This window comes from Ambystoma mexicanum, chromosome 2q (assembly GCF_040938575.1).
Source record: "Ambystoma mexicanum isolate Mex_15411 chromosome 2q, UKY_AmexF1_1, whole genome shotgun sequence".
Classification (NCBI taxonomy): Eukaryota; Metazoa; Chordata; class Amphibia; order Caudata; family Ambystomatidae; genus Ambystoma; species Ambystoma mexicanum.
In genome coordinates this window covers 500,681,980-500,703,057 of record NC_090924.1, presented here as the reverse complement: position 1 = coordinate 500,703,057, position 21,078 = coordinate 500,681,980, and the positions used below count along the sequence as shown (strand labels likewise).

General features: G+C 44.5%; 1 protein-coding gene across 3 annotated transcripts in view; it reads right to left on the bottom strand.

Moving 5' to 3' along the window:
* MAD1L1 (mitotic arrest deficient 1 like 1) overlaps positions 1-21,078 on the bottom strand; it is a 3,106,940-nt gene that overhangs the window by 1,175,498 nt on the left and 1,910,364 nt on the right. The gene's annotated exons all lie outside the window — the stretch shown is intronic.

Below are 21,078 nucleotides of genomic sequence, written 5' to 3'. Positions count from 1 at the left end.
GATCTGGGGGCTGCGGGGGTGTCCCCCACATCCTTTACATGGATCACGGTAGCAAAACCACAGCCTTTTTGCTGCAATATTTTGTTAACCACGGCCATTTCTGCCGCGATTTTAACACATTGAACCCACTATCCTTTGCCTTCATGTGCCACCTCCATGCTTTCGTTCCTGTCCCATACTTGACCCACTCCACTGAAATGTTCTCCCCTGGCCAAAGGGAACTGTTTGGTGTAACTCATTAAAAGAAGGATCAAACTCCACATTCTAGAAATGGAAAGAGTCCCCCAACCTTCCATCCAAACTAACTGCCCAAACCACCTCTCATGCATTCTGCCCTCAGACTACTCTATATAATGTGTAAATATGTAAATACTGGACTCAGGCTTCCAATGCTAAATATGGTTCATGCTATCCTGTCCCAGTCTTACCTCTTCACCACCTGGCATATGTCAATCAATACATACACTGTAGCAGTAAATAGAATCCAAGACTGTGTTCCTAAGGCAAATTGATGCAGAAAAAATTAATGTAAACTGTGCTGCTTCTTTTAAGCATGAGGGAGATGGCTCATTGCTTGGAGAGTCAAAGATCAAAGGAGATTATGTCAAGTTTAAGTGAGATGGCCGGCAGATAAATGCAACATTTTATTCATGATGTCGGCCTCTTGAATGATGTAATATAGAGACTGGGGGACCTGGAAAGGTGAAGGAATGGGAACAGGTCATTTGGGATTTCTCAGGTAATACATGGGAGAAGGTTGGACAGGGTGGACTGTGATAACAAACAATCGTGTCTTTATTTGTGCTCCAAGAGGATTTGATGAGTATTATTGCCATGCTTTAATGTATTGTTATAACCAAATGTTACTAAAAACAGAAATTAAAATGTCAGCCTCTTACTCGCTACTCTGGCAAAGGTGCACATGCAGGATGCAGGTAGTCATCTGCAAACCTGAGGCACAGCACCCAACATATGGCATGGGTTTTGCCATGAATTGTGAATCTGTATGGAACTGGTATGTGAAAACTCTAGGAAGCCAAATAACCCATCTTCCATTACCCGAAAAGCACGGCCAAGATTGTAAAGAGAAACTTGGTAGTAACACTGAAAGATCTAGTTTAAAGACACCCGCCAGTGTCTTCACCTGTAATTTTCTATACTAACTTTTTATTGGCTTTCAAGTGGAGCTCGACTAATTGGTAAGTGGATTGTATCGTATAATGTATTTCATTTAAACCATGTGAAATAATGTTGAAGGCCAAAATGATACAATTATAAATGAAGGAAGGAAAGAAAGAAGAAATAGTTCTGTTGGTTTGGATAACACTGTATTTAATTCAGTCGACATTGTGCTGATCTTAAGATAACCTACATTTCAACTCTGAGCAAAATCCCTCTCACCTTTGGAAGTCTTCCAGGGAAGGATGCGACAAAACCCCTCATAATTCCAAGAATGCAAAATGTATGGGCTTCACACAAGATTGAGATCTGCAATTAGGAGATGGTTTGAACCTCTGCTATTTTATGGCCAGCCACAAAGGCACATTTGTGTATTAATTGGGAACCTATTGGCCCTGATCTTGTACAAATCAACATGTGTATAGTGTCATTTAAGGAGAACACAAAGAGCCTTAACAACTGACTTACATTAATCAACAAGGTATCATTTACCATTGACTTTACAAGTAGAAAGTGAATATTAGTCATACTTCTGGAACTACCATATATAGGTAAACGATACAAAGTGTGTTGTAAACATCCAAGACTCCTCGTCGTTTTGATACCAAATCCAACTTCTCTAATTTTTAACAATAAATACAATGAGAAAAGGTCATAATTGTATACAGCAATATGCATAACAGTTGTATTGCATATCCACATGTACATCTGCAAATACAGAGCTTAATCATCTGTTTCATGGAGTTTCCATATTACTGTACTACATTAGGGAAGAACCAAGAACATTGGAACGACAGTGAACATTATGCTTCTTAGCATACTTAAGGCCAAAGTCGCGGAAGGTGCACCTAGCTTAGTGCTTGCTTTCATAGACCTTTCCAAAGCTTTCGACAAGGTCAACAGGGAAAGACTGTGAACTAAATTTAAATGGAAGTGGCCAGAAACCATTCTAGCTCCAATCAAAGAACTGTATTCGGAAACTTCAATGAGAATACGGCTAAGTGGAGCAGGCCTACTCTCAAAGAACATCAACACGTACCAAGGAGTTAAACAAGGTTGCCCACTGGCACCAGCGCTTTACAAGGCCTACACGGGTGATCTTCAAGATTCTGAAAAATATATTATAGTCTTCCCGCCATCGGGTAAAGGGAAAGTAAGTAGACTACTCTACGCTGATGACATTATTCACGTAGACCAAACGGCGGTGGGTCTACAAAGAAAACTGGACAACCTCATCACATACCTACAAACGAATGACCTTGAAATCAACATCAATAAAACGAAAGTGATGACTCTTGAAAAATCAGCTAAAAAAAAGGATTCGAAAGTTTGGCACATCAAAGGAACACCACATGAAAAAGTTCAATCATTTCGTTATCTGGGTGTCATTTTCAGCAAAAACAACCTGGAATTACCAATGCAAGAACATATGCGTATGAAAATCAAAAACCTAACGAATCAAACGAAAAAGCTAGATATGAAATTCAGTTGCTTTTCTATCCAAGCAGCCCTGAACTTCTCCTGAGCTAAAGTAGTCCCAGCTATTGTTTATGGTGCCGAGGCAATGCCTGGTATTCCCTCCAACATTTGGGGAAAACTTGAAGTTCTTTTTGGGGGGCAGTGCTACGACTGCCTGCGTCAACACCAGTAGTGATAACCAGAAGGGAAATGGGCTTAACATCTTTGGAAGCAATGGTAGAGCTTAACACCTTAATGCTCTTCAGGAAGATATACAGTTCAAAAGATCGAGTTTACGGGATCAGCAACTAAGAAATGTCCAAAGGGGCAAACAAAATTAACTAAATGGTCAACTAAAAACCTGGCATGCCTGAAAGAAATTGGAAGTTCGCAGGAGGAACTAGTCAGTAACCTAATGAAAACAGCTAAGAAATTAAAAGAACAAGACTGGTGTAAAACTCAGGACTCCGCAACAAGACATAAATCCAAAAGGCATATGCCAGCCAACATTCAAAAACTCAATGAACCAGTAAGCTATCTACTCAAATTTCTGAACAAGAATTTAAGATTGACATTCATGAGAGCCCGACTGAACATCCTATAAACTAATTAAATTCTCGCTGTTCGAGATAAAACCAGATCAAATGGATGTCGATTATGTGACCAGACGAACGTGCCGAAAACCTTGAGACACCTACTCCTTGAATGCAAGAGTCTACCACAGAATCGAAAAGTACATCTAGGCCATCTGTTCTCAGAACATTGCAGTATGGATGAGGTTTATTGGTGGACAATACTAATGAACGGGGCAAACTGAAAACCTGTAATTTCAGTCGGAAATGTCATTAAGAGCCTACATCTGGAACACAAACAATGAAGGGGCCCAAGGGATGCAAAAAATCTGTTTGAAATAAAACAAATCATTGATGGAACAATTCGATAGACAAAGGGATTGATAATCTCGAACTAAACAGAGTGAAGCAAAGCACCATAAATTCATCCTTGTAAAAACTGGTAAAACACAGTTAAATCAAGAAATAAAAAAATTAAAAAATTAGGGAAGAAAAACAAAATTGCTTTCAAAAGTAATTGGGAGTGGTTTTCGCCCCACAATGTTTTGATCAAAATTCTAGAACTTGTAATTATCCAATGAAGAATGGGGTTTGTATATTCATTAGGAGTATCCAACTATGAGGTAGGCCAGTGGAAAACATGTGGCCTGTCATATACTGTGACAATTAGGAAATAAGGTGGGACTTATGGACTTTAAAACAGTGGGAGTACAACAGAGAGGGATTCTGACACTGGGAAGAGCTGCAGGAAAGAACATTGCCTTTTCCTATTGGATAGGTTAAAGAGAGAGACGGATTTGAGGACTGCAGAAGGGAAGATTCTGGTTCCAGGGGATGACACCTGTCCACAAAGGGGATCCGCAGAAGGGAACCTGATAATGACGAAGGCTCCCCTGGGAACACACATGAGGTTCTCTGGCTTCATGCCTCTGAAGACTAGCCAAATGAGATTTCCCCAAAAGAAGTGATATATGCGCTCTATAACCATTTTCCTGCTAAGTCCCGAAAAGGGGCTGGTTTTGGAAAGGATTATAAAAATAATTTGATTTAAACTGAAAATAGTGCCATCTCACTAAATGTAAAATTGAGTGAGATGTCAACTTAAAATACCTTTATCAGTTGTGTGCGTAATGATATAGATAGCACTTCCGTGAATTTGGGACACTGCTCTTTAAAAGACATCCATTCATTAACTTGCACCCTAAGCGCTATCAAAGATATAGCCAACATTAGACCAACGCTGAAGGGCCCTATACCGTGGCCTGATGTGTTTGATAACATGTATTTTGTAAAGGGCACAGCTATTTAATAAGGAATGGCAGATTCGAACAAGTTCAAAGGATCCATTTATATTCCCATAAAATAGTCTGAATGCAAATCCCATGCAACCCCCCCATTCTGAAACTGCATGGTGAGATTCATGTGTGATTTAAAAGGGGAGGTGTATTTATATGTGTTCAATACAATCGAAAACCATTTTGGGTGGGTGAATCAAAAAAGTCAGTGCATTCTGCATCGAAAACATTACTTCCCTAAGCAAAAACCAGTAGCATTTTGAATCGGAAAATTAGAAGCATACTGTAAACTGCACACATTAACAGCCCAAAGCACCATATATAAAAGGGAAGCAACAGAACAGAAACAGTTCGTTGATTCTAGCATGTACATGTGTCATCAGGGAAAGCAAAGTGTTTGCATCATTTGCAAATGTAACGTCATGTGCAATTTGGGAATGTCTTAATTGGAAGACAAGGATTTTGCTATACTGACAGACAAGTGACTAGAGTGATTCAGAATGTAAGATATATATCTATAGAATTTGATTATGTAAACTGATGCATATGCATGAGAAACAGATTCAGACATGCAGGTAATTTTCGATTTTGTAGACCATCTGTATGCGACTGTGTAGCATTGTGGCGACTCCCCCTGCATAAAGCTGGAGACCACCTTTGCTTCGATTTCACCTTTAATTTCTCCATTCAAATAAATTTGAGTTTGGGGCAAACCACCTGTTTCTTGTCCAGAATTGTGGGGCGAGGCTGAATATGAGGGAGCATGAGCGTGGGGCTTGAAATTGGGGTGTCCACCGAATGAATAACCCAAACATTAACTTATTAATCAAAATATATCCTTCAAATTTATATTATTTTTCATATATGTTGTTTTGGAATGATGTATTTCTTTTTTTTAAAATGTAAATAAAATGTAAAATATATATATATATATAAATATATATATATCTTTCAACAGCAGAAAGCCACCAATGAGGTTTGGTGGAGTTACAGGGAAATCTGAGTGTAATAAAGAGCAGCTACTGCAACAGTAAGCAGATGTAAGTTATGATTTCACAACCTAGCACTACATCAAATACTTTATGGCCGGCCTCAGAGAGATACAATGGAACTAAATCTTAGAGTCGAATACAGTCGCCAAAAGTGGAATCAGCCTTCAAACCAGCTGATATCACTATTTGAACCTTGTCTGACACAGGCGAGTTTATTCCCAGAAGAAAGGTTACTCACCCAGAAATAATTTACAGTGATCAAGAAAAGGAAAGCTTTCACCAAAGTGAATCCGGCGGGTAAACAGCATTTACTTAAATCAGCATGTTTGTTTAATGTAACGCCCATAAATTAACTCCATTTTGTTAAAAGGGAAACCTAATTTATTCTAATTCAGCTGAAATGTTCTACTGTATTATGCATGAGATTTATTAAGGTAAATAAAATGCGAACTAAGGATTTATCTACGAGGTAGAGGGAATTCTGCCATCTTCTCAATACCTGGAAGAGGCCAACAGACCAACCCCTATTCATACGCTCCTCCCAGGCATTTCCCAATATTATAAGGAACCTGTCCAGACATGCAAAGTAATTATACCACGAGAAACGCAGCTAAACTGATCGCGCTACAGAGCCGGGCTTAAAAACAGCCGCTCGCCTTGCACATTAAGGGACCTGCAGCATCTGATATCCCAACCCAACGCTTTCATCCCTCTCTGACGAATACAACCCAATTAAACCAGAGCTGGGTGACAGGCCCGCGCTAAACACAGCACGGCAGCAGCGCTCAGCAGCTCTCATCTGCCCGCTTTATCAAAGCTGTCACTTCTCCCATCTCCACGAATTGGTAATAAAAAAAAAGTGATTTGATTTGCTTCTAATAGGTGTCAAGATAAAATCAATGGCTTGTCTGAAATCCGGGGTAATTTCAAACCTGCGGGTTTTCTGACACAATGTAATTCGCACAAAAAAGGGAAGATGGGAGACAGGGAGACAAAAACACGAGGCGAGACACCGAGCCAGCACTGGAGAAATCAAAAGGAACATGGAGACAAGATAAAAGTGAAGGCAAGCAGGTATGGGGAAAACTTTCAAGGCAAACTATTAGGCGATGGCGGCTGGATCACTGCTTTTGGCTTTGTATTATGGTTTTAAAAGTCGGGTAGAGAAAAGCACCAGCCACATTTCTTACCTTGGCATTTGTGTACTAATCCCAGCTTCAACCAATGCCCCAAAATATTGTCACATTCTGTTCCTCACATCAGAAATATGAAAACACAAAGCATGGTTGGCCATTTAGTATTGCCCCAGTTATATGTCTCAACCTTGCCCATCATATTCTGCACATATGCCAACATGTCCCATTCCATTTGGGAGATAGTAGTCCAGTCCAGGTTTTTCTTTGCTTTCTGGGACTTGTAGTTATGAAGTTATAATGGGGAAATCCAGGACGTCAAGATCCAGAATTCAAAGAAAACACCAGGACGGAACTACAATTTCCAGTACGGAACGTTGGCTTGTATGCATTCTGGTTTTGTACCTGTTCTGATCTCAAACAACGTATTTCTCTACGACAGCCCCTGATATTCGAGATGCTCCTGTTGACAATTAAAGTTCTCTTTTTCATAGTCTGCTGCCCGTTTGAACTGGGGATCTCCCTATATCAAATACTTAAATTAAAAAACAGCACTTTGAGCACAAACACGCAGAAACAAGGTGCACAAGGGGATCTAAACTCCAAACATTACATTATATTGGAAGTCTATTCTCATCAATATTTCAATTGAAATAAACTAAAACAGGTAAATTGAGGGTCATTATAACATAATGTAGCACCACATTAAGCCCCAGAAATCCATGCCTCACTCGCACTTTGTTAAAACTCTTGATGACCTAAAACGATACCTTCTTTCATTAACAGCTGCCTATCCCAGGGCCTGGTTCCAGATCCAATAAAACTTTCTGGATTACTTCTTAGTTGGAGAAAGCTTTGCTGGATCTGGATGAACCAAGCTATCATCCTATAATAAAAGGTAATGTTTTACCCAAAATAGTGCACTGTGTAGTTACAATTCAACTGCACCATGTACTCCTGCCTGGGCTATATACAGTATCAGGTTTTGCACAAGAAACGACCCTGAACTGGCAATGACTGACATCAGAAACAATCTCCTATGGTATAAGAATTAAAAAATATAACTAGCCAAGAATACTTTTGTCAGCTGCATTCAATGGTCTGCGAAATCAGGGTATTCTGGAGAATGGTCACAGCGGGCAGGGCATCAAAAGAAAGCTCTACAATGGTTTTCGTCACTCTATGTGAAAACGCAGAACCTGTATCCCTCAGTTATCATAGTTGTAACTGACAATGACCAAATGATATGCTGATTCCCAAAGGGGTGGTCCTTTTATTATTGAACATGTATTTAAAACCACTGCATACTTTTCTTATCTACGTAGAAGTTTAAACCCATATCAAGAGTGTTGACACCCAACTCTATTTCAAACTTACTAACAATCACTTTTCAGGATAATGCCACACTCACAAACATACGTGCTGAGATTAAGACTTGGATGGATCTAACTTAGTTGTTAATAGCTCAGAAACAAGGCACATGTTGCCACCACAGCCAATACCAGGAAGCTAAACAACAGCTTGCAATCTTTCTCAACACACACAATACGCTTGCCAATTTTGACAAAAGGTGAAAAACATGGGGAGTCCATTATATCTCTGAACTCAACAAGACCTCATATGTGAATTACAATAGTTCTAGAGCGTATTATAGATGTCTGTTTAGGTAAATTAAAACATTCTTTGAGGATCTCCAATTAGGTCATATAACCAGAGCTAGCAATGAATCAAAAATTGATAAACAGAAATATCAAAAAACATTGTAAATAAACGCACGTCAAATCCACCCATTTGATGTTAATACCCCCACATACAACTTAAAAAAAATGGAGGCAAAAGCTTCAGTATTCAAACCCCCTATATTTGGAAAGACCTCACTGTATTCAAGATTATCAATATTGCTGCCATCATAATATAATTAAAGATGCATCTATTCTTACTTTATACAAACAAGTAAGGCATTGACCCCTTTGACCTTCTGTACCAGAGGGCTGACTCAATATACATTTTCTTACAGTGCCTTATTACCTACAGGTAATATGACTCCTTATCCCTGGCGCCACTTCAGTGTACTTGAAAGGATTTGGTTTTCTCACCAGGAGAATGACTCCCTACTCCTGGTCTTTGAGAGTCATTTTCCTACTTGGATTTTACCTTGGCACTAGATCGGGATCCCAGGCCCTTTTCCGGTGGTCAGTGGGCTTATCCCAGCCAGTGGCAGGAGGAAGGTTTCCTCAGATGCACTCTTTCCTTCTGTTGTGGTCCCAGACACTTGATGGCCCTCTGATAGGACTTACGCTTGGCCTGGCATGAAGCTGCAACCTCTTTACTCCCCCCAACGCCTCTACCGGTCCGCCCATGCTTCCAGTTACCTTCTGGGACTTGCTGGCACGGCACTGGTCTCTCAAGCGTCTAGCATCAATCTACTTCCCGCAGCCGTCTGCTTCATCACTGCTTCTGCAGCGGCTCCGCGTGTTGCGGCTTTGTGCAGTCTCGCCACCTTTCAGGGACTGCACGGTCAACTCCTCTTTGAGACCATGACACTGCCTTGCCTGCTTCACAGTGGGCTTGGTCCTGCCAATGCAGGACCCGTCACGGACTCCATCAGTACCTCATGGGCGTCCCCTACAGAGTCAGCTCTTTGGGTCCAGTGCGGACATCGAAACTCCCATGTTAACCGAAGCAGGGGGAAAAAGACGCAGAGTCCTTCTTCGTTTCACTTTCCATTTCATGGTGCTTACTCTGCCCTAGCAGAACATCAACACCTGTTGTCAGTTGCTCCTTGGTATTCCTCATGCCTCCTGTGAGCCACCTCGTCTCAGTACCAGGACAGTCAGTAATGCTCATGTTTTCCATGCTCTTCCTCGTCCTAGTACTTTCTATCTTGGTTGTAACTCCTGATACTACAGACATACATCAGTTTACTTTCAATATAGTGGTTCACCAAACCCTAGCCTAAAATCTCCTCCCATTAAGGCCTGGGGACACAGTGGCTTCCTGATCCTAAACGTCGGGGTGGTCTCGTTGAGAGGATTACAGGGGAGGGGACTCATGCCGGGGGACAGTGGGGATTTCCTTATCTCGCAATGCCTTTATAGTTTCTGAATTGACAATGGCATATTTTGAAACAGAACAACTTAATGTTACACATTCTTCTAAGGACTTCAGTTTCCAGAATGCTAAAAGTACTGGGTCGAAGAAGAGGAGCTCAGCGGCACTGCGCACTCAGAATGGCGAGCATTCAAAGGTGCAGTCTAGTGGTTGTCAGTCAAAGCACCGGAGCGGTATATTTAAAACCGAAGATAAGAAACAGCTGTGGAATGACGGAAAAGAAGAGAATGAAGAAAAACAAAAGAACAAAGGAAACACAGGTGAAGCAGAGGGAGAAGGCCAAGAAGCCGTGAATGGGCGTGCCAGAGAAGCTGAAGCTATCTGAGGTCCAGGTGCAGCCACAGAAAGAAGCCCGCCTGCAGGAGTCACCCTGAAGGGTGAAAGTAAACAGAACTACAGCGTACTTGCAGCGGAGAGAGCAACATACTAAGGAGAAGCCCAGGTGAGGAGGAGGCGTGCCTCCAGAGTAGAGAGGGGCAGATTGACGAAGCTGCAGAAGATCATCCATGCTGCCAACACTCTTGATGGCCGCACCGAAACCTACCAGCGGCTCAAGGGAGCAGAAGAAACAGCAGACCGAAAGCTGAAGGACCATCACGAAGCCAGATCGCAGGTGAGAGTAGCAGCAGAAAACTGGTGATTTGGCAAAGAGTGAATGCTAACCCGTGGCGCTCCGAACACGACAGCTGTCACCCGATGAAAAGTTTGAATATTGAACAATTGAAAATGCAAAGCAAAACTTTATTGAATGCCGAATAGCTAAAGAAAAGGAATTTAAATTGCAAAGAAGGAAGTTCCCTTGTAGGCAACTACAAGAGGGGAAAGTTTATAGGTAACTACAAGAGGGGAACGTTTATAATAAATACTACCCACAGCCAAGAAGCTATCAAAAGACTTTGGGAAAACTACCAGTGGTGAAAGTCTCTAACCAATACTAGCCACAGCCAAGAGACTATAAGCATACAATATCAAAACCACCACTGGAAGAACCTCATAACCAGCATTGCCCTCATCCAAGAATTAGTGAGAAACTCTTACTAAAGCAACCAAAGCATAAACCCCCTTTTAACATATCTACTTTTGGGAAAGTTTGTATCTCACATTGCAAACAGCCAAGTGATTGGGAAACTATATTAAGGCGACGAGGGCGCACTTCTTCCTTATGGAATTTCAACATGAGGAAGGCTATAACCCAAACTGTCATCAGCCAAAAGGTTGCCTAGAAATCAAGGAGCGATTCTTTAAAAAATATTCTTGAGCAATTTGTTCTCAGTTTAGGGGAAACTGGTACATAAGATGTCAAGGGACTATAATAAAAAGCAGTTAGTGGTCGAACCTCCTTCCAAAAAGAGATTGGTGTGGAGGATCTTGGAATCAATACTACCACCAAGTTTGAAGTTAATTGTAAGAGTTTTTCTTCCTGGGAGGCGAGTGGACCAGGAAAGAAGATTGTGGTTTGATATCTTAGTTGCAGAAGGATACGTTTGTTGAATTAAGATAATCCATGTACTGTATCATTTGTTTGACAAGCAGAATCACCACTGAAACAAGTTGCTTTTTGATATAATGACCACATTGATTTATTTCAAGAAGTAGTATTGGGAAAGATTGAAGTGCTATCTTGACAAAAAAAGTTTCTTTCAAGCAAGTGTTACAGGGTAACAGAACAATTGCATTTGATTTTGAACTTGTGGTTTTGAGTCGTAATTCAATCATACTATCAGTAGGGATATTGTTGGAGACATTGACTTGTTTTGAGTTATCAACCAACTGTTGTGAAAAGGATTTTTGTTGTATCTCGGAAAAGGGGACACAGGTTGAAAAAGTATTTCATTTCATGGAACTGAACTTTATTGAATCAGAACTATAATTAAAATATTCCTGAATTGATCCAGGGAAAGGGAATACAAGCCTGGCGCAAGTGGTGCTTTAAAATCCAAACTGAGTTTGAATTACAAAACTGTTTTGCTGAACCAAAAGTCAACCATATTTTCCTTGAATAATTTAAGTGTGACGCCCAAAGATATTTTGGACACTAGGCCACATTTCTTTAGTTTTAGTTTACCAGGCAGGGACCTCTATTATGTTAGGGACAGTTAGGCATTCATCAAAATCCCTTTTTGTTTTAAATAAATGGCAAATATTGAGAAAAGGTTACTGTGATGCTAGAAATGCATCGTAGGGACAGGGCCTCCGTATCCTTGTCCTTTACTGTTTTTTATTGTGTGTTCTGTCGTGTTTTCTGCACAGGAGTTCATGTGGGACTATTGGAGCTGCAGCTCTCTCCTTGGGTTTGCCCCTAGTGTATGTTTTTGGGCACCTGTATGGGGCCCACAGAGCAGGGTATGGGATGGTGGCAGCTCTGTGCTAAATTGACTGGTGCCCTGAGCGTCCTCCATTTTGGGATGTCCAGGCCCGGTCATTGGAATCGGTCGATTCCTGATGGACAAGATGGCCCCTGTGGCCTCTTGCCTTCCAACGCTTGTTACCTTGATCTTCCCAAAGTCCCGGGAAGCCCTGTCTCTGTCCCTTCCCCCTGACTGGCTGTTGGGTGGAAGTTCCATATATGGTAGTGTGGGGAAGTGCCGACCAGACTGGCTGGAGCCTTCCCAATGGCCGTATGTTGTGGGTGGGACCTGGGTGAATGGAGTGTGTGACGAATATACACTTCTTGTTGTGGATGTCTAGTTTCTGGTGTTTGACACAATGACAGACAGCCCTGCCCGAAACTGGTATGAATGCAGTGTGGAGTGTTGAATGGCTAGGTACTTGGCCCAATACACATAACTTGTTGGGAGTGTCTGGAGAGAAGTGAATGGGCTGAATGCACTATGCACCTGTTTGGCTGCCTGCCTGCATGAATACCCTTTGCAGTGATTGGATGCTTGAGTATGACCCAGCGGAATGAATGGGAGATCAACAGTATATCTGGGGACCTCTCACTGCTAGGAATCGTGTTCAGAAGCTGAAGTCCCCTACCGCGAGTAACTGGAGTAAACCTGAAGCTTAACCTTGAAGCCCTGTTGGAAGAGAAGAATTGCTGTTGCCCTTCTTCATCAATCTGAAAGCTGCTGTGTCTCCAAGTGCTGACCCAGAGAGGACCTGGTAAGGCGCCCTCTTCCCGAGCTACGAGGGACCATCGTGCACCAGCTGATCTTTGCCAAAGCTTCCGGGTAGACAGACCTACGACAGGCTGCCGACCGGAGACGGGGACTTCCATGGAATCCCAAAGAGAAGCGCCCGGATTGTTGCCGTGCTCCCGTTGCCTAAGAACCTTCGATTCACGGACGTGCTCATCCACACCGCCGCCCGCCTTATTCTGCCGGAGAAGGCCAGACCGTCGACGCGCTGAGGAGCATCCGCCGGTGGGTTTCGCGCCATCCTAAGCTCACAGAGACGCTGATGACTCGAGGCCCTTGCTGGGCCACAGTTCTTCAAACTCTTTGCAGTCCTGAATTATCGACACCGAGGTGCCCCCCATGCCTCTTTCTTGCAGGACATTTATGCTTCCCTACAACGAGCACCACTAGGAACGAAGCTGCCCCTTCACCGTTGTAGCTCACCCTGCTCTCCTTCAGACGTTTGATGACCTGTGACTCCTGCCTTAAAGGGAGGGCACTCAAGAAGGGTTGTCGATTCCCCGACGAGGAACGCTACAACGCCAGGTACTTTGGGGTTGCACAACTATTGGAAAGGCTCTTGTGAACAATATATGGACTGGGCTTGTGATATATCTTTATTCTACAGGTTGCCTAGTTTGGGGGGGGGGGGGGACTCCACACAGAACTGTGTCTAGGTATCGGGCCAGTATTCTGACAATTGTTCTAATCAACTGCTTTCCTCCTATGTCCTATTGTTGGTTTCCTTTATGAACTGATGTGTGACATTTAACCGTACAGTTGATGCACTTTAAAGAGATCTAATAGTAATTGTGGTACCACGTAGAACTGTATATTTGCCATTATAGATAATTGAGTACAAAGTGAGTTATCGTGATATTGTACATAACCTTGAATATTAATTATATAAAGACTGTTTTAACTAATACAGTGTGCAGACATTCCTTTGTGGGTGCTTAGGGACTACAATGTACTGAAGAACCAGCCTGCATCACTGCCTGAGAAGCTAGGCCTTGATTGCTCGTCCATTGCTACCACAACAAAGAATCTTGGCTGGGGTCCTCTGTGCCTCTCCTCTACCATATAGAGAGCAGAAGTACAGACACCCCCCTCCGGTCTTTACAGTTACCTTTGAGTCTGCCTCAGATTTCTGACTCCCTCAAATTATCCCCAGAGTAAGGAGTCCCTCCCCATGAGGTCCTTCTGCATTAAACCACCCACTGTGGGGACTATTGGGTAGCAGCCACACTCCCCTAACCTCATGGGAAAGGGCTCCCACTTGGGAGAAAGTGACAATACCTAGCGAATCATCACAATAGACAAACAGAAGTATATAAACAAACAGAGTGCTAGGTAAAAACAGGTTAATGGGATTGAATAAAGTCGTCTTCACATAAGATTATTTGGCATTACTGTCGGGGGTCCTGGTCAATACAGGATGTTATGATGATGCAAGCTCAACTTAACAAGAGCAAAGCATGGACGAACAAGGAGTACTACAGGCTCAGAACATCCCATATTGCCCAGGGTAACAATGCTATTAGCACCCAGCTGCAAAACGGAGTACTTGGCATTGAATTCTGAAACTGGCTCTGGGTAAGAACGAACATTATTCTGTGATGCCCACCGAGCAACTGATGAACTGCAACCAGGGTTCAGAAGTCCCTCATTGCTGCTGTGGGTCTGGTAGCATGAACAAGTAGCAGATAAGGGATGCTTCCAGACCGGGTGGGGAACCGACAGCTCCGGGCTCGCTGCAGGGAACAGAGTATCTGCTTACTCGGCTTGGCAGATAAGTGTGTCCGAAGGGCTGGAGCTGACATGCTGCAATGAGGAGTGGGAACAATAATGAATAGGATTGTTTGTCTTTTCCCATCTGCATTAAGCAGAGACGAGGCACACTGCTGGTCAGCCCAGGTGAAAAGGGTGATTATGAAGATGGTGCATCTGTGAGAGTTGGTCCTGGGGAAGGCCAGAGGCATTGGCAGGAACAGGGCAGAGGTGAAACGAGCATGCTCCAATACGGCTCAGTTTCTAAACAGGTCTCTTTCATTGCTGCATCTTTTCCTGTGGCTTGCAAGCACCTGTGGTATGTACCAGTATAACCAGAGCCATTAGGTTGTTTGTCCTCAGAAACTAAGGCATTCTAGTCATAGCCGTAAACATCAATCACGGCACAGATCAAGTTCTGTTGCATCCACTGCTCCTATGGGAATAATATGACTTTCACCCCAACGTTGGTGGTTGAATATGGCTGGTAATGGCCTATCAGCCCGAGCTTAGGTATCCCCGAGCGAAATGAAGGCCTCACAGAGAGCTGGGGCCATTACCGGCTGTGTCCATCTGTGACGCAGAGGTGAAAGCCATTCACACTCGGGGACTATCTGGGGTGCAAATGGTTAATTTCTTTTGGGAGATTAGATGTGTTTATTGCGCATTGCCAATCTCCTGAGAAAAAAGAAAAAGATGGCCACTGCCACAGGGAAAAGAGTCAAAGTCCCTTTTCCATTTCTATGACAGCTGGGAGCCAGAGGAGTACCAGGACCGGATCACAACAAACTGGTCCAGCAGGTAAGTGTAGAGGGTGTGGAAGGGGTATGGTTTGTTTTGGGGGGTGGGGCGGCAAAAGGGAGAGATTCCCCAGTGGCTCCCCCACATTAAAAAATAAATAAAAGATGGTGCCACCCAGTGAAGGCCTGCAGGTGGCTGGAACCAGTGGGCAGAGAATGTGTATTCTCGCCCACTGTTCCAGACACCCAACTGGCTCAGCTCCCTTCCCCGGGTGTGAATGGTGCTTTAGAGCTTACGAAGGAGCAATTTCTGATTCCCACTGTGGCAGACAGGAGGAATGGAGAAGTGGGCACTTTTGCATACTATGCTCATGTTCGAAGAGTAACAAGGCTGTCTGAGGGACTGTCCAACTCCTACCCTAGGAGAATGATCTTTAAAGTAGTCTTGGCATCAATTACAGAACTAGATGAATCAGTGGATAGGGGCAAGTCCGTCTCTATGTAGGCTCCTTTTAAGGCGCTTGAGCGAAGACCTAAAAGCTCATAGAAGGTAGTGAAGGTGCTGGTGGGTTAGCTGCAGTCCCTGAAGGGAAAAGTGGAAGAGATGATAGCCCAGATACCAGAAACTGGGGTGTCACCAGGACCTTGAGGGATGCACAAAAGATCAAACCCGGAAGATGGAGTTAAAAATAGGCATAGGCAAGCAAAAAGCTTCCACATGAAAAGTAAAGAAAACGTACAAAAGAAAAACGCTCCATCTCCACTAAGTAAAGTTCTCTCAACCTGGGGAATGCCAAGTCCGCACATCTAAGAGTGCGAGTGAGGAGCCAGGAATGAGACTCGGGCACAAAGGTTTCATGGTTTTGATCAAAGACTATTATGAAAATAAAAGGGTGTTGGGAAATGCCTCTTTCCCTGCTCTAAGAGGCGTTTTCCTACCTAAAAACAAAACTAAGAGTCTGTCAATGTCAGAATGTCCAAAGCAAAACCGTCCCATGTGCAGCATACTATTCTGGCCCTCACACTCGAAAAATCAACTCTAAAGTGAAAAGGGAAAATGTCATTGGCCTTCAATAGTGTACACATGTTCAAAAAGGAAAAGGTGTAGCTAGAACACAAAAGTTTCAGAAGGACAGAGTTCCTTGTTCCAGAAGGATTTCTCTTCACTCCGTTTTATATTAAAGAATATCAATTTCTCTTGATCAACACCACAACTGGTACGCAAAACAACACTGTTGTTATTCATTATCTTGTTAGGATACCTGGTGAACTCTCCTGCCATGTGTTTTTTCCTCTTTAACATGTTGCCACAGCCTTTGGCTTCTCCTGATGTATTCTTATCAGGATTTCCTTGGGTAAGGTATATTACACACTTCTCAACTTGACAAAGTTCTGGTATACTCTCCTGCCAGGGCTTTTCTCGTGTTTTCTCTGAGTACACTCACAAACTCGACAGTCTCTTATACTTGTTTCATCTCCCCGTGAATCGGCGAGGTATACTATCCTGCCAGGGCTTCCCTCACAGGTGTACTGCATACACTTCCAAATGTGAGTCTATTATGCTTATTCCGCTTAGCCTTTCTACAAGGTATTTATTTACTTCTTGTTCCTCATTTATTTCATTTAGGATTATTCAGTTTTGAGAGCGGTTTCTATATGCCCCTGGTGTCCCCGCTTCTCTTGAGTGCACTCATCGGTTCTTGTTGGCATGCATTGGTTCTTCTGCTGCGAGCCTGCCACGGCCCTTCGGCGCTCTGCTCTCACGCCGTTTCTGGTTTTCAGCTTGTCGCGGCTCTCGCTCGCCTATTCCATGTCTTCCCGGGGCTTACATGAAGTGAAGGTTGCTTCCTAGTATTGGCCAACGCACAGAAGTCTTGCATCCTCCCTGCATACACTCCTCAGCAATCTGCTCCCCACTTTTGTGTCAGTGAGCCAGTTGACTCCACAGACTCTTCAGGCCCCAATGTATCTTAGACCGCATAAAGAATCGGAATTCCTCAGACAGCATTCACTTGTCAGCTGCGTCGCAGGTTTAAATTTCCCAGACTCAGGTTTGTTTCGCTAACCACAAGAGCACAGAAATGGGTCCGAAATGCGAGGTAGACAACTTTAATAAAATGGCATTTTATGAAAAACCGTTACAATTTAAAAGGATTTGACAAACACCTCACTATCACTACCCTGAAGAGGATTTCCATGCCTACAAAAAAACCTAAAGGAAACCCTAACAAAAGGAATCTGTCCATCTCACTTAAACATACAACTAACATATGAAGGAAATGTATGGCAATTTAAGGGGGCGTGGCTTAAGAGCCATGGAGTAGGACTTGTCTTTTGAGCTGCTCCGGATGATCCGAGACGATCCGACAAAAAAATATATCCACAGGGCATGACTGAGCCCAGGAAAATACTGTTATACATGTGAAGCATTGGTGCATGCTCAAAGACGAACTGAACTTATCCAGGATATTGATGGCAAGTTTGTAACCGAAAATCGTAACTGGAAACAAAATGGCCAGCGCGATAGAACAAAGGACGCCGAAATAAGTCGACTGGAACTGAAGGGGAGAGCTGCTGTCTGGGAGTGCACGTGTGCTGGAAGCGTGGCACAGGACTTCAGAGGCATAGAAGACCGTGCGCGGTCACTGTATCATGCTAGATACATTGTCACGCTGATGCCCAGAACGAAGAGTGGCTCTGCCACAGAACAAAGGGAGCGGACACAGCTGGTGGCTCACGCGACTGAGTAGAATGTTGGAGGAGAGTTGGCACAGCCATCCAGCCCATGCTCCCTGAAGGCACTCCAGAGGAAATGTGACTGGCAGACACGGGAGGCATTAGACCTCAGAGACAGTGAGGGCTGTGCGCGGCCGTGTCAGGCTGGATACATTGTGTCAACAGGGCCCGGCGCGGAGACCGGCCCAGCCGCAGGATGAAGGGTGCAGAGGGAGCTAGTGGCCTGTGCGAGCCAGGGAACAACAGAAAAGAGTTCACACAGCCACCCGGCCTATGAGCACTGCATACACTCTAGAGGGGGTGTGGATGGCAGAGATGGAGGGCCATTAAGGCGTTCTGTAGAAAACACGCCGATAATGGTGAAATGGTGGAGACCCTGCGAGGGACAAAGGGGGAAACCGAGAGCTGAAGCCTCAGTGACTCATAGGAGTACAAAAAGGAGCCCCGTGATCATCCTGACTTTGGGAATGCAACCCTTATAAGACAAGCAAGGTATGAACGAGTGAGCGCAACCCCGAAGTGCAGTGGCGAGCCCACACAGTCAGATTTCAGTTACTGTTGGATTGATATGCAGGCTCGCTCTGAAGAGCATTACAAATAATTAGAAGCACAAACTAACAGGGGCTTATGCACACTGATTAAGCACAATATCCCTGGCTGGGGTGGCCACCATTACAGTGTCACTGATGCTACCAGACAATAACGGAGGGTGCAGACCCCATTGAATGTGAGGAGAAGGCCCATAAACATTAGCCAAGACTTCCATATACTGCGGGGGGGGGGGGTAGTCCCAGTAAGAAAGTGTGGAACATTTGAATTGTATTATGACATTTTTGGACTCACTGACCCTGCTGGACTGGAATATAGAGAATAAAATGCATGAGTATACTGGGTGGAATTAAGCGTAGTGAACTTGAAGTGAACAGGAGCAGCGGGAGGAAGACAACCTACCCCCAGGAGTTGGAAGTAAGACAGCTACTAGGGCGACTTCACCCTGCTGAGCCGCGAGTACGGGCTATAGCCAGAAAGGGCTAGATGCGGGGGTGCCCGAGATCCAGGGATGGAGCTGGGCAACAGTTCGGGAAGGTGTAATTGTGACTGGGAAGGGAGGTGGGAGGGAGGGAGGTTGGGGTGTTTGTTGGGTTTTTAGTTAAGGGAAGTTTTAGTTGGGAAACGAGCCTAAAAATAGTCACTTGGAATGTCAGGGGGCTCAATAGCTACTTAAAGAGGAACAAGGTCATGCTATACCTATGTAGACAGAAGATAGACATAGCCTTGCTACAGGAGACGCACCTAACGCAAGATAAGATGGGGATCGGGAAGAAATGGAAGGGGACCGTGGTGGGCTCAGCATATTCGGCTTATGCTAGGGGAGTGATTATCTGGGTGGCGCCACATGTCCCGTTTCAGCTGTTACAGACGACAGTTCAGACGGATGGGAGGATGGTCATAATGAGGGGATTGGTGGAAAGGAACAAGTTACTTACCTGTAACTGTTGTTCTCCAGCATGAGCCTGGCATGGATTCACATGCTCATGAATATTCCCCGTCGTCAGGCTGGTAATCCTCGGTAAAGAAAATATCAATGTCAGTTTCGTTTCTGATCTGTCTTTTAGTAGTAACCAATCACTGATCTCTGGGTCATACTGCCCCCAGCCAATGACTGCCCTCTCCCTAAGCCCCGACTCTGGCAGCCATCCTCAGATTTGGTAGCACGCCAAGTGGCAGTATGACCAAGTGAAGAGCCGCAGAGGGGTAGGCGGGAGGGTTCGCATGTGAATCCATGCCAGACCCATGCTGGAGAACAACAGATACAGGTAAGTAACTTGTTCCTTCTCCAGCATGGGGTCTGGCATGGATGCACATGAATAAAAGAATACATAGCAGTATACACATGCACAACCACGGGAGGTGGCAACAGGCTCAACATTAAGCAATACAACAACTCAACATTAAGCATCTCTTACCTCCTTACCAGGCTCACCTTAAGCGAACAGGTTGCGCAGCACTGCTTGGCCGACCCTGGACTCCTCCCTGGAGTCCCGATCGACGCAGTAGAATCTTGTGAAGGTGTGCGTCGACCTCCACATAGCAGCCTTGCAGATGTCCAGCAGGGGCACACCAGACAGGAATGCCGTGGTAGCAGCGATTGCTCTGGTCGAATGGGCTCTCGGACGGCCGGGAAGCGGTCGGTTTGCCAACCGGTGACAATGCATGATGCAGCCGGAGAGCCATCTGGAAATGGAAGTCTTCGAGAGAGCCTTCCCTTGATTCACAGACCCAAAGTTCACAAACAGTTGTGACGTCTTCCGAAAACTCTTCGTGCGGTCCACGTAGAACTTCAGCGCTCTAGCTACATCCAGCGAGTGCAAAGTCCTCTCGGCCATCGTCGAAGGCGACAGGAAGAAAACTGGTAACACCAAGGGCTCGTTGAGGTGGAAGTTCGACGGCACCTTGGGCATGAAGGAGGGGTGCGTCCTCAGCACCACCCTTGTGTCATGAAAAAAGTCAAGTATGGAGGCTTGCAAGATAGGGCCTGAAGCTCTCCCACTCGTCGTGCAGAGGTGATGGCCACAAGGAAAGCTGTCTTCTATGACAGGAACTTCAAAGGCGCCAAATGCATAGGCTCGAATGGGGCTCTCATGAGCCTGGTCAGCACCACATTAAGCTCCCACGCCGGGGCAGGAGTCTTCACCGGAGGGAATGATCCGAATAGTCCCTTCATAAATTCCTTCACCAGGCGATGAGACCACAAGGACGCCCGTCCCGTAGTCCTGGTATATCGGGAGATGGCAGCCAGATGTATTTTTATGGAGGCGTGAGCCAGTCCAGCTTTGGCCAGCGACAGTAGGTACGGCAGCACTTGAGGGGCCGTAATCCGCAGAGGGTTAATCTTCTGTGCACGACACCAGACAGAGAACCTCTTCCATTTATGACCGTAACACTTGAATTGAGGATGCCCTGGCCTTTGCA